Genomic DNA, 23,343 nt, shown 5'->3' with positions numbered 1-23,343 from the left:
TTCCCCCTTGCAAAAATCATATCCATGTGTATAAAACAATAATTCAGTGTGTTCACTTCTATAGGATTAACTTTTGTCACTTTTAGAGTTGCCCTTTCACACTTCATAAACCAGACGGCCTGTCGCTCTGCAAGTCATATTTATAAGCTTCCCAGTGAAGTAAGCAAAGACTATAACTCTTAAAATGCACTAATTTGTTAAATGATAAAACAGAACTAAAAAAGCTGCCCCGATTCACATAGAAATAGTTACATCTACTCTTGTAGGTTTACTCTTACGTTCTGCTGTAGATTTACACATTTTTTGGTATTCTGAAAGAGTTCTAGGAGGCCTCCTGTTAAGCTGCTACAGTCTCTGTATTCGGGGAGCACTCGTGCATGTAAGCGTCTACACATGTAATTGTGTATAATTTTAGGTGTGTAAATTCTTCAAGCTGTACATTTGCACATGCCATTTTTTATTTTGCTCCAGAGGGAAAATCGAGAACTCATTCCCCTTAATTTCCACCAAATTTGGATTTGTTCCCTACCCTGTCACACTATGAAAGACGATCTACTCCGACTGTACCCAGGATGGGAATAAGACACTCATTCACTGCTCCTTGGAGCAGATATATCATGTAACAATGCGCCATTCTGGTGTAAGCTTGAATCCAGTGGCATGGGACCCACGTCTGGGGATACCCTTCCCACTTAGGGCGACAAAGCAAAAACAACTAGTGATGGACGGAATGCTGAACATTGTCAAACACTCACCCCCAGTCATAGATCTGGGTTTAATCCATCGTTCTTTTGCTCACCATGCCACCCCAGTTTGGACCCAGCCATATGCAAATTAGTCTTGACCCTGTTCCTCATGGGAACAGTCCAGACTGAACTGCCAAGCCAGGTCCTCACTGGACTGGAAACAAGCATCCTGGGACCGGTTTCAGGGTTTCACCCCTCATCAGCCAGGCTAGCTTGAATCCAGTGGCATGGGAAGCACGGGACCCACGTCTGGGCATACCCTTCCCACTTAGGGCGACAAAGCAAAAACAACAAGTGATGGACGGAATGCTGAACATTGTCAAACACTCACCCCCAGTCATAGATCTGGGTTTAATCCATCGTTCTTTTGCTCACCATGCCACCCCAGTTTGGACCCAGCCATATGCAAATCAGTCTTGACCCTGTTCCTCATGGGAACAGTCCAGACCGAACTGCCAAGCCAGGTCCTCACTGGACCGGAAACAAGCATCCTGGGACCGGTTTCGGGGTTTCACCCCTCATCAGCCAGGCTAGCTTGAATCCAGTGGCATGGGAAGCACGGGACCCACGTCTGGGCATACCCTTCCCACTATTTTTTGTGAGTAAACGTATTTGCAGATATAAATTCTTGTTTTGCGAATTGCAACAGTAAATTTGCACTCTTAAATCAAGCTATATACTCACCCAAATTTAAGCCCTTAAAACTCTTTGACAGTCTGGCCTACAATGTTTCTCAGTTTGTAATCCTAATTGTCCCCTACAGGGTGCATGCGTTAAATGTACCAGGTCTAATTTTCTAAGATAAAGATACGTTCGATGCTTACAGAGTGGTTTCAAATGAAGGAATGAATGCCTTTTGATATTTTACAATAATTTAGATGAAATGTTTCCATTCCTTCACATTACTGTGTGTTTATATTAATAATTGACATCTTGACATATATTTTTGTAATTGCACAAGGTACGAAATATGCATTTTTTTAAAAGCAGTGGTCCTCAAACTAAAGGACTCTGCCTTCATTGGAGGTGGAATAAGATGTTGGGGAAGAGCAGACTTTGGCTAAAAGCAACATTTTGCAGGAACCCAAACGTTAAAAAACACACTGCTGTGGTTTTAGTAAAAGAAAACACTGGCTGTGAGAAGTCAGTAAAGTCTTAGTCAGCCGTCATAGCTGGGAGTAGATCTGGAAGGAGAGCTGGGAGTAGATGTGAAAGGAGGGCTTTCAAATAAACCACAACCTTTCTCTCTCTCTCTATGACAAAGGTTCAAACTGTGGTCAGATTTGGGTGTGTGGGGGGGGGGTCGCCCAAAAGCATGATGACAGTCCCGTATGTTTAAAATAAGGATAACTGAACATATCTTTATTAAATATTTTCAGACCTTCCTAGTCTCTTCATGTCTTAGACAATACCTTCTGCCAGCCCTGCTATTTTAGCGGACAGCACAGTGCATTTTGGGGCTTGTAGTTTTGCCTTTAATGTTGAATGGATAGATTAAAAATCAATATGGATCGTACTTTTGGCTAAAAGGCAAGTGCTGGTTAAAAGCATCACATATGCCAAGGGGCCAAAAGCCAGCTAGGTATGGCAAAGTAGAAAACTAAAATGCAAGAATTAACTTCAAATTTGCTTACACTACATTTTAAATTTCACATATGGGTTTACTGTAAGAGAAAGGTAAGATATCATACCACATTGCTTCTGGCCAGTTCTTTTAATATCCTCGCCTACCCCGCATTCTCACATTAAGGGGGTCATCGGGGACGGAGGAAGCACCGCCAACAGGCTGGCGGTGCTTTAGGGGCAATTCTGCACGCGGCGGTAAAGCCGCGGTCAGAAAAGGGAAACCAGCGGTTTCCCGCCGGTTTTCCCCTGCCCCAGGGAATCCTCCACGGCGGCGCTGCAAGCAGCGCCGCCATGGGAATTCCGACCCCCTTCCCGCCATCCTGTTTCTGGCGGTTTTCACCGCCAGAAACAGGATGGCGGGAACGGGTATCGTGGGGCCACCTAACAGGGCCCCATTAAGGTTTTCAGTGTCTGCAAAGCAGACACTGAAAATCGCGACGGGTGCAACTGCACCCGTCGCACACCAGCAACTCCGGCGGCTCCATTCGGAGCCAGCTTATCGTTGCTGGGGCTTTCCCGCTGTGCGGGCGGGCGGCCTTTTGGCGGTCGCCCGCCAGCCCAGCGGGAAAGTCAAAATGACCGCTGCGGTCATTTGTCCGCGGTGCGGTCTTTTGGCGGTCACCACCTGGCGGGCGGCGCCCTCCGCCCTGCCGGGGTAGGAATGACCCCCTAAATGTCTAGCTTACTTGCTGTGTTTTACATTGTGTGTATTTGGGCCCATATTTATACTTTTTGACGCAAATCAGCAGTAGCGCAGATTTGCGGCAAAAAGTTTACTGCCGGCTAACGCCATTCGAAAGCACCAGCCTGGCGCCTTATTTATGGAATGACATTAGCCGGCACTGCGGCCTGGTTAGCGCCAAAATAAATGACAGTAACCGGGCAGCGGAGGCGAAGGGAAGACTGGGGATTGTGCGTCAAAGAATGGAGCAAGTCAGGTTAGATTCAACAATATTGGCTCCAACCTGACTTGCGCCATTTTTTGATGCACAACCCCCATGGAAATGACTCCTGTATTCGCAAAGACAGGAGTCATGCCCCCCTGCCCAATGGCCATGCCCAGGGGACTTCAGTCCCCTGGGCATGGCCATTGGGCACAGTGGCATGTAGGGGAGCCCAAGTTAAGCCCCCCCATGCCACTTAATAAAAACAAATTCAAAAATACTTACCTGCACTCACCATGGATGGGTCCCCCCATCCATGGGCGTCCTCCAGGAGTGGGCAAGGGTGGCAGGGGGTATCCCTGGGTGCAGGGAAGGGCACCTGTGGACTGCTTCCATGGTCTCCCACCATGGAAATGAGCCCACAGGTCCCTTAACGCCTGCCCTGACCCAGGTGTTAAAAAATGGCGCAAATCCAGCTGGGCGCCATGTTTTATGGCCCACCTCCTCCTGTGCGTCGGCGCACATGCCTTAGAGTAATTTTTTGCACGGGAACGCCGACCTTGCATGTCATTAACGCATGGTAGGTTTTCACGTACAAAAAATTACTCAAACTCCATAACTAGCTCCAAAGTATAAATATGGAGTTAAGTTTGCACCGGATTTGCGCCAAAATAAATGACGCAAATCTGCTGCAAACAGAGTATTAATATGGGCCTTAGTGTGATAAATGGAAATCACTATACCTGATCAGTTTTGGATATGTTTCTCATTCCTTTAAGTATCACTATAAATTCTTTAGCGTGTAGTAGGTTTTAATATTTTACAGAATATTAATGAGAACATTTGTTTCTCGTTTTGTGGGGTCTGAGGAAATTATTTTACACGTGGGGCGCGGCATTAAAAAGTCTGAAGGCTATTGATATAGAGGCATGAGTGCCTGGTTATCATGGCTAGGCAAATGTGCTGATATGCCATCAAGGGAAGACATTTTCCTACCGGAGCTGGACTAATAACCAGCAGAAACCCTTCCCAGAACACTAACACATTCCTGGTAGCACACCTAGGGCCATATGTACGAAAGATTTTTCCCATGGACACAAAATGAGTAAAATCCTTTTGTACATCTGGCCCCTAATCTCAAAAGCCAGAAATTCTGTTTGTAAAACCAGGTGTTCCTTATATTCCATTTCTGTCTCCAAAAATATTTTGCATAGAAATACTGCTCAGTTGCATTCTTAACGTCGAACCTAAAAAACCGAAGCTTGTGCGCGTGCAGTGGTTGCGTCCAAGGTTTAAAGTCTGAGGCACAACTTGTTAAATATTGATAGCACATCAAACGTGTGCAGCACGAGCCACCATTCCTGCCTGAAACCCGCGTAGCGCCTGTTACAGACCTGGTAAAGAAAACTGTACGCCGCAAAGACCGTAAGTTACAAATGCTTCTTTGAATAACAATAGCTCATATTCCCAATGGTTTCCTTGTGGGGTGCTTAGTGACACAAAAAACATTATGTATGCGTTTATGTACCAATTGGAGTGCTTCATGTAAAGGGGGCCCTGCAGCACAGGATAAAGCGCATCAAGGGCATCCTTATGAGTTGCCGAGTAATCCTTCAGATAATTCGCTCCCTTCGCAATACCTGTAAGTGCGGGACTGGTGTTATACGGGCCCCCTTACTAATAAAGAATTACCAGGGGGATCAGTGATTCCGGGTTTGCTAATGCTGATAATTCTTCATTTTGCTCCAGACTTTCATTCACGGTTGACAGCTCTGCCTGAAACAAAGTACATCCGTGGTAATCCCCCGGATCTAATGATTCCGGGGATCCGTCAATGACACGATCAGGCCCGTCGGAATTAATAGGCGCTAAGAGGACAATGTGAAAAACACACTGACTGGCAAGTCTACGCTGGGGCACGCACATAGAAGCAACAAGTGTTGTTATGTTATGTTGCTGTGTGTTTGTCATCTCCGACTGTCACCAAAATGTATGTGGCTTCTTGGCTTTGAAATCAGGTGTAGGAATGGTCAGTCAGCGATTGCCTACAATTGTACTAATTGAATACTTACCATTGATTTCCATGAGGCAGCAGTGCCATTGAACCTCTGAATTATTTCAAGGACAAAGCGGTTCAAGTCTTACTCAAGAAGATGTAGGTTTAAACACCGAGGAACCAGCATAACACGCAAATAACTTTCAATAACTGATTGTCCAGTCGTAGCTTTACTTCATTAAAAGAAAAGCACTTTAATATCCATAAGAAACATATGCTACTCATGAAATGCGGTTGACAAAGAAAATTAGCACTCTAGTTCCTTCCTGACAAGAATTATGACCCCAGACGTGACTAAGCACATGGGGACTGCCACCATCTGTTATTCAATGCGAATAATTATTTGAATGCCCTTGTGTCTTCAGAACGTCAAAGTCAGCAGCAACGCTTCTCATAGGATCATGGAACCATAAACAGCAGCCTAAATCTCAGTCCTGAAAATTTACACTTCAAAACAGCAGGGTCTGTGAAGAAATATGTATCTTTGTTTACTCTGTTGTGATTATGGGTTCAAAGGCTAATGCTGAAATGTTAATGGGGTTTTACACACCTGCAAAGATCTATCCAGACCCAAATACCTTCTTGCTGCTGTCCTTAAATTGCCCACCCTGGCTTAGTAAGCCAAAACAGTACCTCTCAGTAGTTCATGGGAAAAGTCCAGTGCTCAATGTCTGGGCACAGTCATCTGGAGCACTACTAACCCGCCGCCTAGTCACCTAGAGTTATAGCTGGTTCCCATGTCCTACATTGGAATGTTCCCATTAAAGCTCTCAATGGTTCAAAGTCCACACTTTGACAACTACTAGTTGTAGCTGAGAAAGTCTATTGCCAGTGTTGCCCGAAAGTCAGGTAGAACCGACTACTGACACCAGAAATGTCGAGGACAATGTGAGGTGCAGTGTGTCTTCTGGGTTTGTAATTGGTACATAATCAAGTATAACTCCATAATCGCTTCTGATTAATGGTTCTAGGCACATGATTCTTGGTGCGAGTTCTCCAAATCCTCAAGCTTGTGGGTGAAATCGAAGTAATCCTCAAGACCTCTAGTTACAATTGGAGGAAGGCACACACAAGGTTCTCTGCAGAACAATCAGGGCCACGGAGAAAGGCGGATCCCGGAGAAAGGTTGATCCCCCTTTTCAGTAGCAGGAGCGAGTTCAAACCATGTGCCCCAAGTGATGCAGTTCATTGTGTTGATGGAAACTCAAGCAGCTGGCTAGAAAGCAACCTTGCATTCCAGAGCTGACATAGTCCCACAGTGGCACCCATGAATATTCTTCACTCAGATGCTTCTGGACTTTACTGATTTATCCACAGCCTGGATGGAAGATAGTCACTAGTAAAGCACGACCTCTGGAACCCAGTCTTCTCAGCTAAACGTGTAAGCAGTTTGTCCTTGGATGTGCAGTAAACACTGGAACAAGGTCCAGCTTAAGGGATCCAGTACTTATAATCACTTCTGACCAATAAGACCTTCTGTAATATTTGAATCTGGGGAGGGCTAGTCCAATCCTAGTGGGGTCTTAACATTGCATGACTGAGGAATGCAGGGTTTATGTTTAGCTGGGGCTTCTCCTGGGTTGATTAAAACTGGTCCACATAGATATCTGCTCCAGACACAAGGCCAGATTCCTTATTTATGTAGAATGTGATAGGAAGGTTGAGAGGGGTTGGCAACGCTGTGGCAGAGGCACTGCAGCTACATCAAAAACCTGGTAAACCATCTCCCTCACTGATCGGAATAACTGTTCTAGGGAGCAGTGGTGGAAGAGGTATAAACAAGTGGGCTCCCACATCAGTGGCTTCTTGGGTGGCATGTGGACAAAGCCAGCTACTAATTGTAGAGCCAGACATGCAGATAGATTAACTTTGTCCTGCAAATAGCTAGATATACACACAAACCACACACTTGTCTACAGGAATACACTGAAAAGTACAGTTACTGTCCATGCAAGTCCCACCCATGTTGGAGATAAATGACCTACCCTGTACACAAGAGTGTCTTGTAGGAATCTCCCTTGCAGGGTACACATAAATAGGCACTTTTTATAATGCTGTCAACACAATCAGTATCTCTTTACCAGTTGGAGAGGGCAGTAGCCACTGTATAAAAAGAGTTGCACTTTAAGTCCCTGCTCATCCCCAGAGCAAAGCTGTGGGGTCTTAAGTCAATTAAACTGGAGATACCTTGGTGTACCTTTATGATTTTCAAGCTCAGTGAAGGAAAATAGAAGTCAACAGAAACAAGGATACAGGGCAAGTCAGCACCGCTCTTCAAACCCTTGCAGGTTACTATTTTCCCAGCACATACCCTATACTATTGCTAATGGATAGTTGATACATAATGTTTTGTTAAATTAGCTATTTGCAGTTACTCCCAAAAGTTATGAATCTATCAAAAATTGAATCCCTGTCAACTTTTGAAGAAAGGATTTTCATTATGCTCCTCACAAGAGGACTGAAGCTTTAATTGATGGTCGATGGAGAGTGGTAAACCTTCTGACACGGAAAGTGTAAATATGTGTGGCAAATTGCGCTAAGTTATTTGTCAACGTGAGTTACTCCACTCCTCCTCCCAGGAGAGGTGTGGTTTCCCCACAAGAAAATGTTGGAATAAAGAGGCTAAATGGTGCTGTTTAATGTATAATTTTACAAAGTAGTTGGCTAACTAGGCATATTTTTTTCTGGCTACTGTTATATAGTAGTTATGAAATATTCCACAACTTTATGGTCTATGGAGGTAGCTGGACCCACTTTAGGAAAGTTTGGGTGTCCCTCCTGAAGAAAATATTGAAGAACATTAGTCCAGACAGTGCATTTTACAAAACCATTTTCCACAGTTGGGAAAGGCCGAAAGGCTGGGTAGTGTTCACAAGTTTTAACTGTGGAGGGCGGAGTGGTGAAGATTCACTCTCTTCTTTCATACTCTTACCTCTACCAACTCACGTCTCACCTCTACCAACACCAGCAATGAGATAAGCAGTTCCTTCCTCTTGCTTCTCTCCTATGCAGGTCCATGGGACAGATGGGAGGTAGTGCAAAGATTTGTCTATTACTGGTCTCTATCTGCCAGGACAGCAGAATCTCTGCCACGATGGTTGGATGCTTGCTTCTGTAAACCAAAGCCATACAATATCACATGTTTTATCATTGTGGTATTAGTTACAATCCCTTACAACCCTTGTGGTACATAAATTGTGTGCACGGATGTATTTACTCACTTGACTTTTATAAGGGGGGGTACCAAATGCCTATGGCCGAGGAAGAAGACACTGCTTTTCACTTGTTTCCTGGTTTCCATGAGTTACAGAGCTCTACTACTTTTCAGATAGTGAAAGATAGGACATAACTAGGGGCAGCATGAACATTCAGTGATATGGAAACGTGCTACACTTGATGGTATTTTCATAGACGGGACAAATACTCAATTCATAATTGAAGAAAGCTGTTGGGTGGAAACATGAGAATTTAGTGATGTGAAAACATGAGTTAAGCAGGAGGTTTTGAGCCCTGAAGAAGTGGTAGAACTACCACGAAACACGTTTTGGCATCTTCAGTATTGAATTCATTGCAGGATTAACCTGCTACATTTATTTTTACATGCAATAGGCAGAGCATCTATGTTAAATATTATACACATTTTCAAATCATTTTGCTTGAATTCTATTTGTCATATGATGATATTGAATGATGTTGCCGAACCAATATAACGCTACATATGACATTTTGTTTTTTTATTTTGAATGAACTCTCAACAATGTAAAAAATACAAGTTATTAACAGAACAGCTTTAACAGTATTCTTGGTTTTTGTTTTGATTGTGGTTTTTTATCCTTACTCCCCACTACCCTTTAACGTTAAATTGTAACATGTATGTCAGATCAATAACTGACATTGTGGGTGAGGGCGCTGGGCCGTTGATCTGGGATTATCCATAAAAATATGTAGGTTATCATTTGTCCTGGCATTGCATGTTTTATGAAGGCTGCAATGACCTCTGAATGTATAGATTCAAGTAGACTCTTTCTTCTCCCTGCCTAAGGAAGCATTGTTAGGGACTGTGCCCAATGTATCAACACCATGAGGGCCCCTAAACATGTTTTCCCCTTTTCAGTGCTTGAATTGGAAAAAGAGAATTGCAGGTACACAGTAGGAAAGTATTTGCTTGCCTCTGAGAAGTGGGGGTACTCTCCAATTCAAAGCACACCTTCCAACTCGCACAGTGCCACCATGTGTCAAACAATGCTGGCTCCCATCACACGGTCACCCGGTGAGGAGCAGATATCTTATAGTGTGCACAAAGTTAGCTGGGAACCCTGGAAGGGAGCAGGATTACAGTTGGTTGTGTGGAGGTTGTGCTCAGCCGATGTCCCATATGAGGAGTGAAACCTCCCCAGGACCTATGCAGGAGCCTCAAAAGCTTTGTTTTGGCGGAGGGAGGATGGGTATTAAAGACAGTGGAGCTCAACAATAAGTCCCACCCTCTTCAAAGGCTCACCGCTTCCTCGCATGTTGAAAAAGTTTCACAAGTTTGTAGGTCTGTCAAAGTATTGCACATTTTCTGAGAAAAGCAAGTGCTCTCCCTCTCAAAATGAAGAAGTGCAGTACTCAGAACCTGGCAGTACTTGCCCATTTAAAGCACTGCCCCTAATCAATATTGTCAATAAAGCACTTATGAGCCTACAATTTCCCAAATGGAAGAAGATACCAAAAATAATTAGAATGCCTATGTCATCATTCATTTATATTTTGGAGTCGAAATTCATGATCCCTACTGTATTAGGGAAAGTTTTCAGAGTAGTATAGTCTATGGAACGTATTGGTGCATACTCTCAAACTTATGTGTTTAGGGATGTTCACTAATATTTACAGGGGGACCAACCATGAATGTCCAAAAAAACACCATACCACCCAAAATTATGAATGTTGAGATTCCTCCTGGTTGAATTTACACATCCACAAATGCACTTTTAATATTGGAAATTTCACCATTTCCGATTATGTGAATCAGGGATTCAACTTTCACTACACTTAGAGATGCGCTTCTAAGATGAACTTATGTGCATAAACTCATGAATAAATTGAGTGGTCTGTGTGATAAAACTCTGTTCAACAAAAAGCTGACGTGGAGTACCTGGACTCCATAAGGTGGTTATTAGATTAAAGGACTAGCCAGACGCCTATATAAGTCATACCTAGCAGTACTGGACTGCAGTACACCTGAAGGGCTGCGATCACTAAGTCACAGTTGCAATTGATTGAATGTCCCCCCATCCCTCACAAAAGGGATATCCCCATACTGCTCAATATGATAAAATTAGCAAACCCCAAGATTGCCCAATAGAGAAATAATCTAAAATTCAGAGTCCATGCTCATTGCTTAAGAAACAAAAATACCTTTTTACATGAATACTTCAGCTAAATGCTTCCTACCTGCATGATATACAACAGTTAGGCTGACTGTGGAATGTTCCACCAGTTTCAGCTCATCTACATCATTATAGAACGAGATCCACCAGGTACAAATTAGTCCAAAATCAAAAGTGAACAGTGCAAGCTTACAAACAACCTCTGGTAGGTTTAAGCCTCATTAGGTGTCCTTTGTTTGAGCCACTAGGTCCAGTGAGCACAGGGCACACTTCAAAGTACATCCTCCAGACTTATGAAGGCCGAAATGCAATGGAAAGGCAGAGCAAATTCTTGTTAACTACTTGATCTAACACACTCATGATTTCAGGTTTTCAGGGTAGTATTCATCAAGTTTAGCTCATAGGTGTCATCACAAATTTTGACAACTGCAAAACTTGACATCATTGGCGTGGATTCCTCCTAACATTGTGCCTTCAGACTTCCTGTTTTTGCTGACTTCGGTTCGCTGACCTTAGGACTTGGCACACTTTACCACTGCCAACAAGTGCTGAAGTGCTTGTGCTCTCTGCATAAAAAATGGTAACATTGGTGTATACCCAATTGGCATATTTAATTTACTTATAAGTCCCTACCAAAGTGCACTACATGTGCCCAGGGCCTGCAAATTAAATGCTATTAGTGGGCCTGCAGCACTGCTTGAGCCACCCACCTAGGTAGCACTGTAAACATGTCTCAGGTCTGCCATTGTAGAGCCTTTGTGTGCAGTTTAAACTGACATGTCAACCTGGCAAATTAAACCCTCTGCAAGTCTCAAACTGTACCTTCTGATACTTATACATCACTTCTAGGGTAGGCTCTGGTCCACTCAGAGGGCATTGTGCAGTGTATGTAAAAGGTAGGACAGTTACCCTTAAGTTTTACTTGTCCTGCTAGTGAAAATCCCTTAAATTAATTTTTCACTACTGCAAGGCATGTCCCTCTCATAGGATAACATTGGAGCTACCTTATTACATTTTATAAGTGTAATTTCCAAATGGAAAGAGATGATTAGTTCATGTTTGGGTTCCCTAGAATAACAATTAAAAATCCTACCTTATGGTGAAGTTGGATTTTAAATTGCAATTCTAAAAATGCCACTTTTAGAAAGTTGGCATTTTCTTGCCTTAGCCATTTTGTGCCTGCAGCCTGTCTCTGTTCACATGACTGGGTGTAGTTGGCAGGTGGACTTTGTGTATTCCTCCTAGATAGCCACACACATTGGGAACTTAGTTGTGACTGGATAAGCCATCACTGCCAGGATGGGAGGGAGGAGCTGGGCCCAACTTCACTTACTCCTGAATAAGCTGTGTCCTGCAGCCACACAAAGGGCTGCATGCCTCCTGTAGTTAGTCTGGAACCAGGGCAAGGAAGGCAGGCCATTTGTGCACTTAAAAAGCATGCCTCTAGAAGCTTCTCCCCACTTCAAAGGCACAACTGTGTATAAAGGAGGGACCCCAGACACCACCACTTCAGTACACTTTTGCACCTGTGGATACTCTTCCAGGAATAAGGTCTGCTGTGCTGCTACACGGACTGCTGCTCTAGAGACTGCTGCCCTGCTGTGCTTTCCTGCTGCCTCCTTGTCTGGATAAGAAGAACTAAACCTGCAACCTCATTTTGAACACAGGACCTCAGAGTGACTCAAGAGGCTAGTCTGCTGGCCTTCTGCTCTGAGCCTCAGGGAAACAAAAGGCTTCTCAACAGGTGAGTTCCTGACCCCGATGTAGTGCCCCTCAGGCCCTGGAACCTTGGTGTGTCTCAGTGGGCTCTTAAATCAAGCTATTGGGCTCTGTGTAATCGCAAATGGGCCAGTTTGCACCTGAAATGCACTGCTAGCACCAAAAAACAGTGCAAGCCACCACCAGCCTATATCTTCGTACAGCAGCATTACCGGCCCATGGGGGACCGATAATGTGAAGCTCAAACCTGCCCGTCCATGACCCCAAGCCTGCTCTTTGCATCACACCGACTGCCGTCTGTGAGGCTCTCCTTGCTTTTCGCGACCATCTCCAATGCGAATGGGACCTTTGGCGCAAATCTTGAGAAGGTAAATAAACCTTCAGGTGGACTAATTGGGACTGTCTGCGACCTATGCTCCATCAATGCTGGCTTGAACTTTTGACTTTGGCCCAGTCCAGCATGACCAGATAGCTGTGGTTGGCTCCTTATGGTTTTAGGCTCTACAATGCAGTTTATTCTTTAAAAATTCTTAACTCCGGTACTACTGGTTGGAATTTTGTCGTATTGGTCTTGTTTAATTTATTAAATTCAGCTCTATTCTTTTAACTTAGTGTCAGATAGTTTTTGTGTGGTGTTTGCACTGTTTTACTGTTTGAAGTGTTGCGCAAATACTTTACACATTCCCTCGAAGTTAAGCCTGACTTTTCTGTGCCAAGTTACTAGGTGTGAGCACAGAATAATTTGGTGTTTACGTGTGCCTTACCCTGGCTAGGATTGTGGTTGCTGCTTGATCAGGGTTAACACCTCAGTCAACCATCAATCCAATATCTAACAACAACCCATTTGCGAACCCTGTTTTAAAAGATCACAAACGTCTACCCACAGCGAGAGAACAAGCAGTCACAGGCTTTTCTCTTTCATTATGATATACACACTAGGATCAAACCTATCAAAGCTAGCACAGTGTAGTAGCTCATTACAGCATATAAATGTCTCTGCACCACTAAAAAAAGATCAGCTTCCTGAATCACCCCACTGTGAATCACAGATGGAAGGCAATCTGCATTTCGAATACCCCTGCAATATCCATGAGTAAGTGATTCACATGCAGTGACTCCCTTCCCTCCTGCATCTCAGGAAAAGTGAAATGTAATTTTCACTGTGCCAAGTACCAAACATTCCATCTGATGGAAGAGTAACAGAAGAACCTAAACATCCACTCCCCAGGAGGATATAGGGTGAAGAGCAGCATGAAGTTCAGTTTACAAACATAACATTCCTTGAATAGGAGTCATTTCTGCATACTGGGAAATATGGCAAATCTCAACTGAGTCACTTTGACTGGAAGACCTGACATCATTGGCGTGGATTCCTCCTAACATTGTGCCTTCAGACTTCCTGTTTTTGCTGACTTCGGTTTGCTAGCCTTAAGACTTGGCACACTTTATCACTGGCAACAAGTGTTGAAGTGCTTGTGCTCTCTGCATAAAAAATGGTAACATTGACGTGTACCCAATTGGCATATTTAATTTACTTATAAGTCCCTAGCAAAGTGCACTACATGTGCCCAAGGCCTGTAAATTAAATGCTGCTAGTGGGCCTGTAGCACTGATTGTGCCACCCACCTAGGTGAAGCTCCAACCCGCTTGCCCATGACACCAAGCCTGCTCTTCACACCACACTGACTGCCGTCTGTGAGGCTTGTCTTGCTTTTCGCGACCATCTCCAACGCGAATGGGACCCTTGGCGCAAAACTTGAGACGGTAAATTAACCTTCAGATGGACTAATTGGGACTGTCTGTGACCTGTGCTCCATCACTGTCGGCTTGAACTTTTGACTTTGACCCAGTCCAGCATGACCAGATAGCTGCGGTTGGCTCTTTATGGTCTTAGGCTCTATAAGGTAGTTCATTCTTTAAAAATTCTTAACTCCGGTTCTACTGGTTGGAATTTGGGTGGTTTGTTCTTGTTTTATTGATTAAATTCTGCTCTGTTGTTCTAACTTAGCGTGTGATAGTTTTTGTGTGGTCTTTTTACTGTTTTACTGTTTGAAGTGTTGCACAAATAAATACTGTACACATTGCCTCGAAGTTAAGCCTGACTGTTCTGTGCCAAGCTACTAGGTGTGAGCACAGAATCATTTGGGGTTTGCGTGTGCCTTACCCTGGCTAGGATTGTGGTTGCTGCTTGATCAGGGTTAACACCTCAGTCAACCATTAACCCAATATCTAACAACAACCCATATGCGAACCCTGTCTTAAAAGAGCACAAACATCTACCCATAGTGAGTGAACAAGCAGTCACAGGCTTTTCTCCTTCATTATGATATACACGCTAGAATCAATCCTATCAAAGCTAGCACAGTGTAGTAGCTCATTACAGCATATACATGTCTCTGCACCACCAAAAAGAGATCAGCTTCCTGACTCACCCCACTGTGAATCACAGATGGAAGGCAACTTGCATTTTGAATATCCCTACAACATCCATGAGTAAGTGATTCCCATGCAGTGACTCCCTTCCCTCCTGCATCTCATGAAAAGTGAGATGTAATTTTCACTGTGCCAAGTACCAACCATCTCATCTGATGGAAGGAAGAGTAATAGAAGAACCTAAACATGCACTTCCCAGGAGGATATAGGTTGAGGAGCAGCATGGAGTTCAGTTTACAAACATAACATTCCTTGAATAGGAGTAATTTCTGCATAGTGGGAAATCTGGCAAATCTCAACTGAGTCACTTTGACTGGAATAGCTTGCGCTGTACCCCAAGTGTGCTGTACCCCAAGTGATTTTAGCCACCATGACCACCGATCTCCAGCATTGGTGTGATAGCCCATGATTTCCTAACTGGCAATGATGGCTATCATGCAAGCCATATTGTAGGAAGTTGGCTCTGTATGTGCTATTTCAAAGTAAGGAATAGCATGCACAGAGTCCAAGGGTTCCCCTTAGAGGTAAGATAGTGGCAAAAAGAGATAATACTAATGCTCTATTTTGTGGTAGTGTGGTCGAGCAGTAGGCTTATCCAAGGAGTAGTGTTAAGCATTTGTTGTACATACACATAGACAATAAATGAGGTACACACACTCAGAGACAAATCCAGCCAATAGGTTTTTGTATAGAAAAATATCTTTTCTTAGTTTATTTTAAGAACCACAGGTTCAAATTCTACATGTAATATCTCATTTGAAAGGTATTGCAGGTAAGTACTTTAGGAACTTTAAATCATAAAAATTGCATGTATACTTTTCAAGTTATTGACAAATAGCTGTTTTAAAAGTGGACACTTAGTGCAATTTTCACAGTTCCTAGGGGAGGTAAGTTTTGGTTAGTTTTACCAGGTAAGTAAGACACTTACAGGGTTCAGTTCTTGGTCCAAGGTAGCCCACCGTTGGGGGTTCAGAGCAACCCCAAAGTCACCACACCAGCAGCTCAGGGCCGGTCAGGTGCAGAGTTCAAAGTGGTGCCCAAAACACATAGGCTAGAATGGAGAGAAGGGGGTGCCCCGGTTCCGGTCTGCTTGCAGGTAAGTACCCGCGTCTTCGGAGGGCAGACCAGGGGGGTTTTGTAGGGCACCGGGGGGGACACAAGCCCACACAGAAATTTCACCCTCAGCGGCGCGGGGGCGGCCGGGTGCAGTGTAGAAACAGGCGTCGGGTTCGCAATGTTAGTCTATGAGAGATCTCGGGATCTCTTCAGCGCTGCAGGCAGGCAAGGGGGGGGTTCCTCGGGGAAATCTCCACTTGGGCAAGGGAGAGGGACTCCTGGGGGTCACTTCTCCAGTGAAAGTCCGGTCCTTCAGGTCCTGGGGGCTGCGGGTGCAGGGTCTCTCCCAGGCGTCGGGACTTTAGGTTCAAAGAGTCGCGGTCAGGGGAAGGCTCGGGATTCCCTCTGCAGGCGGCGCTGTGGGGGCTCAGGGGGGACAGGTTTTGGTACTCACAGTAGCAGAGTAGTCCTGGGGTCCCTCCTGAGGTGTCGGATCTCCACCAGCCGAGTCGGGGTCGCCGGGTGCAGTGTTGCAAGTCTCACGCTTCTTGCTGGGAGCTTGCAGGGTTCTTTAAAGCTGCTGGAAACAAAGTTGCAGCTTTTCTTGGAGCAGGTCCGCTGTCCTCGGGAGTTTCTTGTCTTTTCGAAGCAGGGGCAGTCCTCAGAGGATGTCGAGGTCGCTGGTCCCTTTGGAAGGCGTCGCTGGAGCAGGATCTTTGGAAGGCAGGAGACAGGCCGGTGAGTTTCTGGAGCCAAGGCAGTTGTCGTCTTCTGGTCTTCCTCTGCAGGGGTTTTCAGCTAGGCAGTCCTTCTTCTTGTAGTTGCAGGAATCTAATTTTCTAGGGTTCAGGGTAGCCCTTAAATACTAAATTTAAGGGCGTGTTTAGGTCTGGGGGGTTAGTAGCCAATGGCTACTAGCCCTGAGGGTGGGTACACCCTCTTTGTGCCTCCTCCCAAGGGGAGGGGGTCACAATCCTAACCCTATTGGGGGAATCCTCCATCTGCAAGATGGAGGATTTCTAAAAGTTAGAGTCACCTCAGCTCAGGACACCTTAGGGGCTGTCCTGACTGGCCAGTGACTCCTCCTTGTTTTTCTCATTATTTTCTCCGGCCTTGCCGCCAAAAGTGGGGCCTGGCCGGAGGGGGCGGGCAACTCCACTAGCTGGAGTGTCCTGCTGGGTTGGCACAAAGGAGGTGAGCCTTTGAGGCTCACCGCCAGGTGTGACAATTCCTGCCTGGGGGAGGTGTTAGCATCTCCACCCAGTGCAGGCTTTGTTACTGGCCTCAGAGTGACAAAGGCACTCTCCCCATGGGGCCAGCAACATGTCTCGGTTTGTGGCAGGCTGCTAAAACTAGTCAGCCTACACAGATAGTCGGTTAAGTTTCAGGGGGCACCTCTAAGGTGCCCTCTGTGGTGTATTTTACAATAAAATGTACACTGGCATCAGTGTGCATTTATTGTGCTGAGAAGTTTGATACCAAACTTCCCAGTTTTCAGTGTAGCCATTATGGTGCTGTGGAGTTCGTGTTTGACAGACTCCCAGACCATATACTCTTATGGCTACCCTGCACTTACAATGTCTAAGGTTTTGTTTAGACACTGTAGGGGTACCATGCTCATGCACTGGTACCCTCACCTATGGTATAGTGCACCCTGCCTTAGGGCTGTAAGGCCTGCTAGAGGGGTGTCTTACCTATACTGCATAGGCAGTGAGAGGCTGGCATGGCACCCTGAGGGGAGTGCCATGTCGACTTACTCGTTTTGTCCTCACTAGCACACACAAGCTGGTAAGCAGTGTGTCTGTGCTGAGTGAGAGGTCTCCAGGGTGGCATAAGACATGCTGCAGCCCTTAGAGACCTTCCTTGGCATCAGGGCCCTTGGTACTAGAATTACCAGTTACAAGGGACTTATCTGGATGCCAGGGTCTGCCAATTGTGGATACAAAAGTACAGGTTAGGGAAAGAACACTGGTGCTGGGGCCTGGTTAGCAGGCCTCAGCACACTTTCAATTGTAAACATAGCATCAGCAAAGGCAAAAAGTCAGGGGGCAACCATGCCAAGGAGGCATTTCCTTACACAACCCCCCCCCAAACGAAAGAGGATGAGACTAACCTTTCCCAAGAGAGTCTTCATTTTCTAAGTGGAAGAACCTGGAAAGGCCATCTGCATTGGCATGGGCAGTCCCAGGTCTGTGTTCCACTATAAAGTCCATTCCCTGTAGGGAGATGGACCACCTCAACAGTTTAGGATTTTCACCTTTCATTTGCATCAGCCATTTGAGAGGTCTGTGGTCAGTTTGAACTAGGAAGTGAGTCCCAAAGAGGTATGGTCTCAGCTTCTTCAGGGACCAAACCACAGCAAAGGCCTCCCTCTCAATGGCACTCCAACGCTGCTCCCTGGGGAGTAACCTCCTGCTAATGAAAGCAACAGGCTGGTCAAGGCCATCATCATTTGTTTGGGACAAAACTGCCCCTATCCCATGTTCAGAGGCATCAGTCTGCACAATGAACTGCTTAGAATAATCTGGAGCTTTGAGAACTGGTGCTGAGCACATTGCTTGTTTCAGGGTGTCAAAGGCCTGTTGGCATTCCACAGTCCAGTTCACTTTCTTGGGCATTTTCTTGGAGGTGAGTTCAGTGAGGGCTGTCACAATGGATCCGTATCCCTTCACAAACCTCCTGTAATACCCAGTCAAGCCAAGGAATGCCCTGACTTGAGTCTGGGTTTTTGGAGCTACCCAGTCCAGAATAGTCTGGATCTTGGGTTGGAGTGGCTGAACTTGGCCTCCACCTACAAGGTGGCCCAAGTAAACCACAGTTCCCTGCCCTATCTGGCATTTGGATGCCTTGATAGAGAGGCCTGCAGATTGCAGAGCCTTCAAAACCTTCTTCAGGTGGACCAGGTGATCCTGCCAGGTGGAGCTAAAGACAGCAATATCATCAAGATAAGCTGTGCTAAAGGACTCCAAGCCAGCAAGGACTTGATTCACCAACCTTTGGAAGGTGGCAGGGGCATTCTTTAAACCAAAGGGCATAACAGTAAACTGATAATGCCCATCAGGTGTGGAGAATGCTGTTTTCTCTTTTGCTCCAGGTGCCATTTTTATTTGCCAGTACCCTGCTGTCAAGTCAAAGGTACTTAGGAATTTGGCAGCACCTAATTTGTCTATGAGCTCATCAGCTCTTGTAATTGGATGAGCATCTGTCTTGGTGACAGAATTGAGCCCTCTGTAGTCCACACAAAACCTCATCTCTTTCTTTCCATCTTTGGTGTGAGGTTTGGGGACTAAGACCACTGGGCTAGCCCAGGGGCTGTCAGAGCGCTCAATCACTCCCAATTCCAGCATCTTGTGGACTTCCACCTTGATGCTTTCCTTAACATGGTCAGATTGTCTAAAGATTTTGTTCTTGACAGGCATGCTGTCTCCTGTGTCCACATCATGGGTACACAGGTGTGTCTGACCAGGGGTTAAGGAGAAGAGTTCAGGAAACTGTTGTAGGACTCTCCTACAATCAGCTTGCTGTTGGCCAGAGAGGGTGTCTGAGTAGATCACTCCATCTACTGTGCCATCTTTTGGGTCTGATGACAGAAGATCAGGGAGAGGTTCACTCTCTGCCTCCTGATCCTCATCTGTTACCATCAACAGATTCACATCAGCCCTGTCATGGAAGAGCTTAAGGCGGTTCACATGGATCACCCTCTTGGGGCTCCTGCTTGTGCCCAGGTCCACCAGGTAGGTGACCTGACTCTTCCTTTCTAGTACTGGGTAAGGGCCACTCCATTTGTCCTGGAGTGCCCTGGGAGCCACAGGCTCCAGAACCCAGACTTTCTGCCCTGGTTGGAACTCAACCAGTGCAGCCTTTTGGTCATACCAAAACTTCTGGAGCTGTTGGCTGGCCTCAAGGTTTTTGGTTGCCTTTTCCATGTACTCTGCCATTCTAGAGCGAAGGCCAAGTACATAGTCCACTATGTCCTGTTTAGGCTCATGGAGAGGTCTCTCCCAGCCTTCTTTAACAAGGGCAAGTGGTCCCCTTACAGGATGACCAAACAGAAGTTCAAAGGGTGAGAATCCTACTCCCTTCTGTGGCACCTCTCTGTAAGCGAAAAGCAGGCATGGCAAGAGGACATCCCATCTCCTTTTGAGTTTTTCTGGGAGCCCCATGATCATGCCTTTTAATGTCTTGTTGAATCTCTCAACCAAGCCATTAGTTTGTGGATGGTATGGTGTAGTGAATTTATAAGTCACTCCACACTCATTCCACATGTGCTTTAGGTATGCTGACATGAAGTTGGTACCTCTGTCAGACACCACCTCCTTAGGGAAACCCACTCTGGTAAAGATACCAATGAGGGCCTTGGCTACTGCAGGGGCAGTAGTTGACCTAAGGGGAATAGCTTCAGGATACCTGGTAGCATGATCCACTACTACCAGGATATACATGTTTCCTGAGGCTGTGGGAGGGTCCAGTGGACCAACTATGTCCACACCCACTCTTTCAAAGGGGACCCCCACCACTGGAAGTGGAATGAGGGGGGCCTTTGGGTGCCCACCTGTCTTACCACTGGCTTGACAGGTGGGGCAGGAGAGGCAAAACTCCTTAACCATGTTGGACATATTGGGCCAGTAGAAGTGGTTGACTAACCTCTCCCACGTCTTGGTTTGTCCCAAATGTCCAGCAAGGGGAATGTCATGGGCCAATGTTAGGATGAACTCTCTGAACAGCTGAGGCACTACCACTCTCCTAGTGGCACCAGGTTTGGGGTCTCTGGCCTCAGTGTACAGGAGTCCATCTTCCCAATAGACCCTATGTGTTCCATTTTTCTTGCCCTTGGACTCTTCAGCAGCTTGCTGCCTAAGGCCTTCAAGAGAGGGACAGGTTTCTTGTCCCTTACACAGCTCCTCCCTTGAGGGTCCCCCTGGGCCTAAGAGCTCAACCTGATAAGGTTCAAGCCCCAAAGGCTCAGTTCCCTCAGAGGGCAGAACTTCTTCCTGAGAAGAGAGGTTCCCTTTCTTGTGCTGTGTTGCAGTTGGTTTCCCAACTGACTTTCCTGTTCTCTTGGTAGGCTGGGCCATTCTTCCAGACTCCAGCTCTACTTGTTCACCCTGTGCCTTGCACTGTGCTCTTGTTTTCACACACACCAGTTCAGGGATACCCAGCATTGCTGCATGGGTTTTTAGTTCTACCTCAGCCCATGCTGAGGACTCCAGGTCATTTCCAAGCAGACAGTCCACTGGGATATTTGAGGAGACCACCACCTGTTTCAGGCCATTGACCCCTCCCCATTCTAAAGTAACCATTGCCATGGGATGTACTTTTCTCTGATTGTCAGCGTTGGTGACTGTGTAAGTTTTTCCAGTCAGGTATTGGCCAGGGGAAACCAGTTTCTCTGTCACCATGGTGACACTGGCACCTGTATCCCTCAGGCCCTCTATTCTAGTCCCATTAATTAAGAGTTGCTGTCTGTATTTTTGCATGTTAGGCGGCCAGACAGCTAGTGTGGCTAAATCCACCCCACCCTCAGAAACTAGAGTAGCTTCAGTGTGGACCCTGATTTGCTCTGGGCACACTGTTGATCCCACTTGGAGACTAGCCATACCAGTGTTACCTGGATGGGAGTTTGGAGTGGAACCTTTCTTGGGACAGGCCTTGTCTCCAGTTTGGTGTCCATGCTGTTTACAGCTATGACACCAGGCCTTTTTGGGATCAAAGTTTTTACCCTTGTACCCATTGTTTTGTGAAGAGGCTCTGGGCCCACCCTCCTGTGCAGGTTTTTGGGGGCCTGTAGAAGACTCTTTACTATTTTTAGTTTTGGTTGTCTCATCACCCTTCCCCTGGGGAGTCTTTGTGACCCCTTTCTTTTGGTCACCCCCTGTTGAAGTCTTGGACACCCTTGTCTTGACCCAATGGTCCGCCTTCTTTCCCAATTCTTGGGGAGAAATTGGTCCTAGGTCTACCAGATGCTGATGCAGTTTATCATTGAAACAATTACTTAACAGGTGTTCTTTCACAAATAAATTGTACAGCCCATCATAATTACTTACACCACTGCCTTGAATCCAACCATCTAGTGTTTTCACTGAGTAGTCAACAAAGTCAACCCAGGTCTGGCTCGAGGATTTTTGAGCCCCCCTGAACCTAATCCTGTACTCCTCAGTGGAGAATCCAAAGCCCTCAATCAGGGTACCCTTCATGAGGTCATAAGATTCTGCATCTTTTCCAGAGAGTGTGAGGAGTCTATCCCTACACTTTCCAGTGAACATTTCCCAAAGGAGAGCACCCCAGTGAGATCTGTTCACTTTTCTGGTTACACAAGCCCTCTCAAAAGCTGTGAACCACTTGGTGATGTCATCACCATCTTCAAATTTTGTCACAATCCCTTTGGGGATTTTTAACATGTCAGGAGAATCTCTGACCCTATTTATATTGCTGCCACCATTGATGGGTCCTAGGCCCATCTCTTGTCTTTCCCTTTCTATGGCTAGGAGCTGTCTCTCTAAAGCCAATCTTTTGGCCATCCTGGCTAACAGGAGGTCATCTTCACTGAGAGCATCCCCAGTGATTTCAGAAATGTGGGACCCTCCTGTGAGGGACTCACTATTTCTGACTAACACAGTTGGAGACAGGACTTGAGGGGTCCTGTTCTCCCTATTTAGGACTGGAGGAGGGACATTGGCCTCCAAGTCACTAATTTCTTCCTCTGTGAGGTCATCATCAGAGGGGTTGGCTTTTTCAAACTCTGCCAACAGCTCCTGGAGCTGAATTTTGGTAGGTCTGGAGCCAATGGTTATTTTTTTGATATTACAGAGAGACCTTAGCTCCCTCATCTTAAGATGGAGGTAAGGTGTGGTGTCGAGTTCCACCACATTCATCTCTGTATCAGACATTATTTTGCTAAGAGTTGGAAGACTTTTTAAAGAATCTAAAACTGTTTCTAGAATCTAATTTCAAACTTTTAACAAACTTTTTGAACTCTAAAAGACAATGCTAAACAGGGACTTAACACACAAGGCCCTAGCAGGACTTTTAAGAATTTAGAAAAATTTCAAATTGCAAAAATGAATTTCTAATGACAATTTTGGAATTTGTCGTGTGATCAGGTATTGGCTGAGTAGTCCAGCAAATGCAAAGTCTTGTACCCCACCGCTGATCCACCAATGTAGGAAGTTGGCTCTGTATGTGCTATTTCAAAGTAAGGAATAGCATGCACAGAGTCCAAGGGTTCCCCTTAGAGGTAAGATAGTGGCAAAAAGAGATAATACTAATGCTCTATTTTGTGGTAGTGTGGTCGAGCAGTAGGCTTATCCAAGGAGTAGTGTTAAGCATTTGTTGTACATACACATAGACAATAAATGAGGTACACACACTCAGAGACAAATCCAGCCAATAGGTTTTTGTATAGAAAAATATCTTTTCTTAGTTTATTTTAAGAACCACAGGTTCAAATTCTACAT

General features: G+C 45.6%; 1 protein-coding gene across 1 annotated transcript in view; it reads left to right on the top strand.

Moving 5' to 3' along the window:
• Positions 1-4,587: 4,587 nt before the first annotated feature.
• The window catches only part of LOC138301776 (malate synthase-like), a 215,917-nt gene continuing 197,161 nt past the window's right edge, over positions 4,588-23,343 (top strand). The window contains exon 1 of the mRNA XM_069242281.1: positions 4,588-4,681. The gene's annotated coding sequence lies outside the window, so the exon portion shown is untranslated. The remainder of the gene's footprint in view (positions 4,682-23,343) is intronic.

Source organism: Pleurodeles waltl, chromosome 1_2, assembly GCF_031143425.1.
Source record: "Pleurodeles waltl isolate 20211129_DDA chromosome 1_2, aPleWal1.hap1.20221129, whole genome shotgun sequence".
NCBI lineage: Eukaryota > Metazoa > Chordata > Amphibia > Caudata > Salamandridae > Pleurodeles > Pleurodeles waltl.
This window is presented reverse-complemented; position numbering and strand designations above follow the sequence as displayed.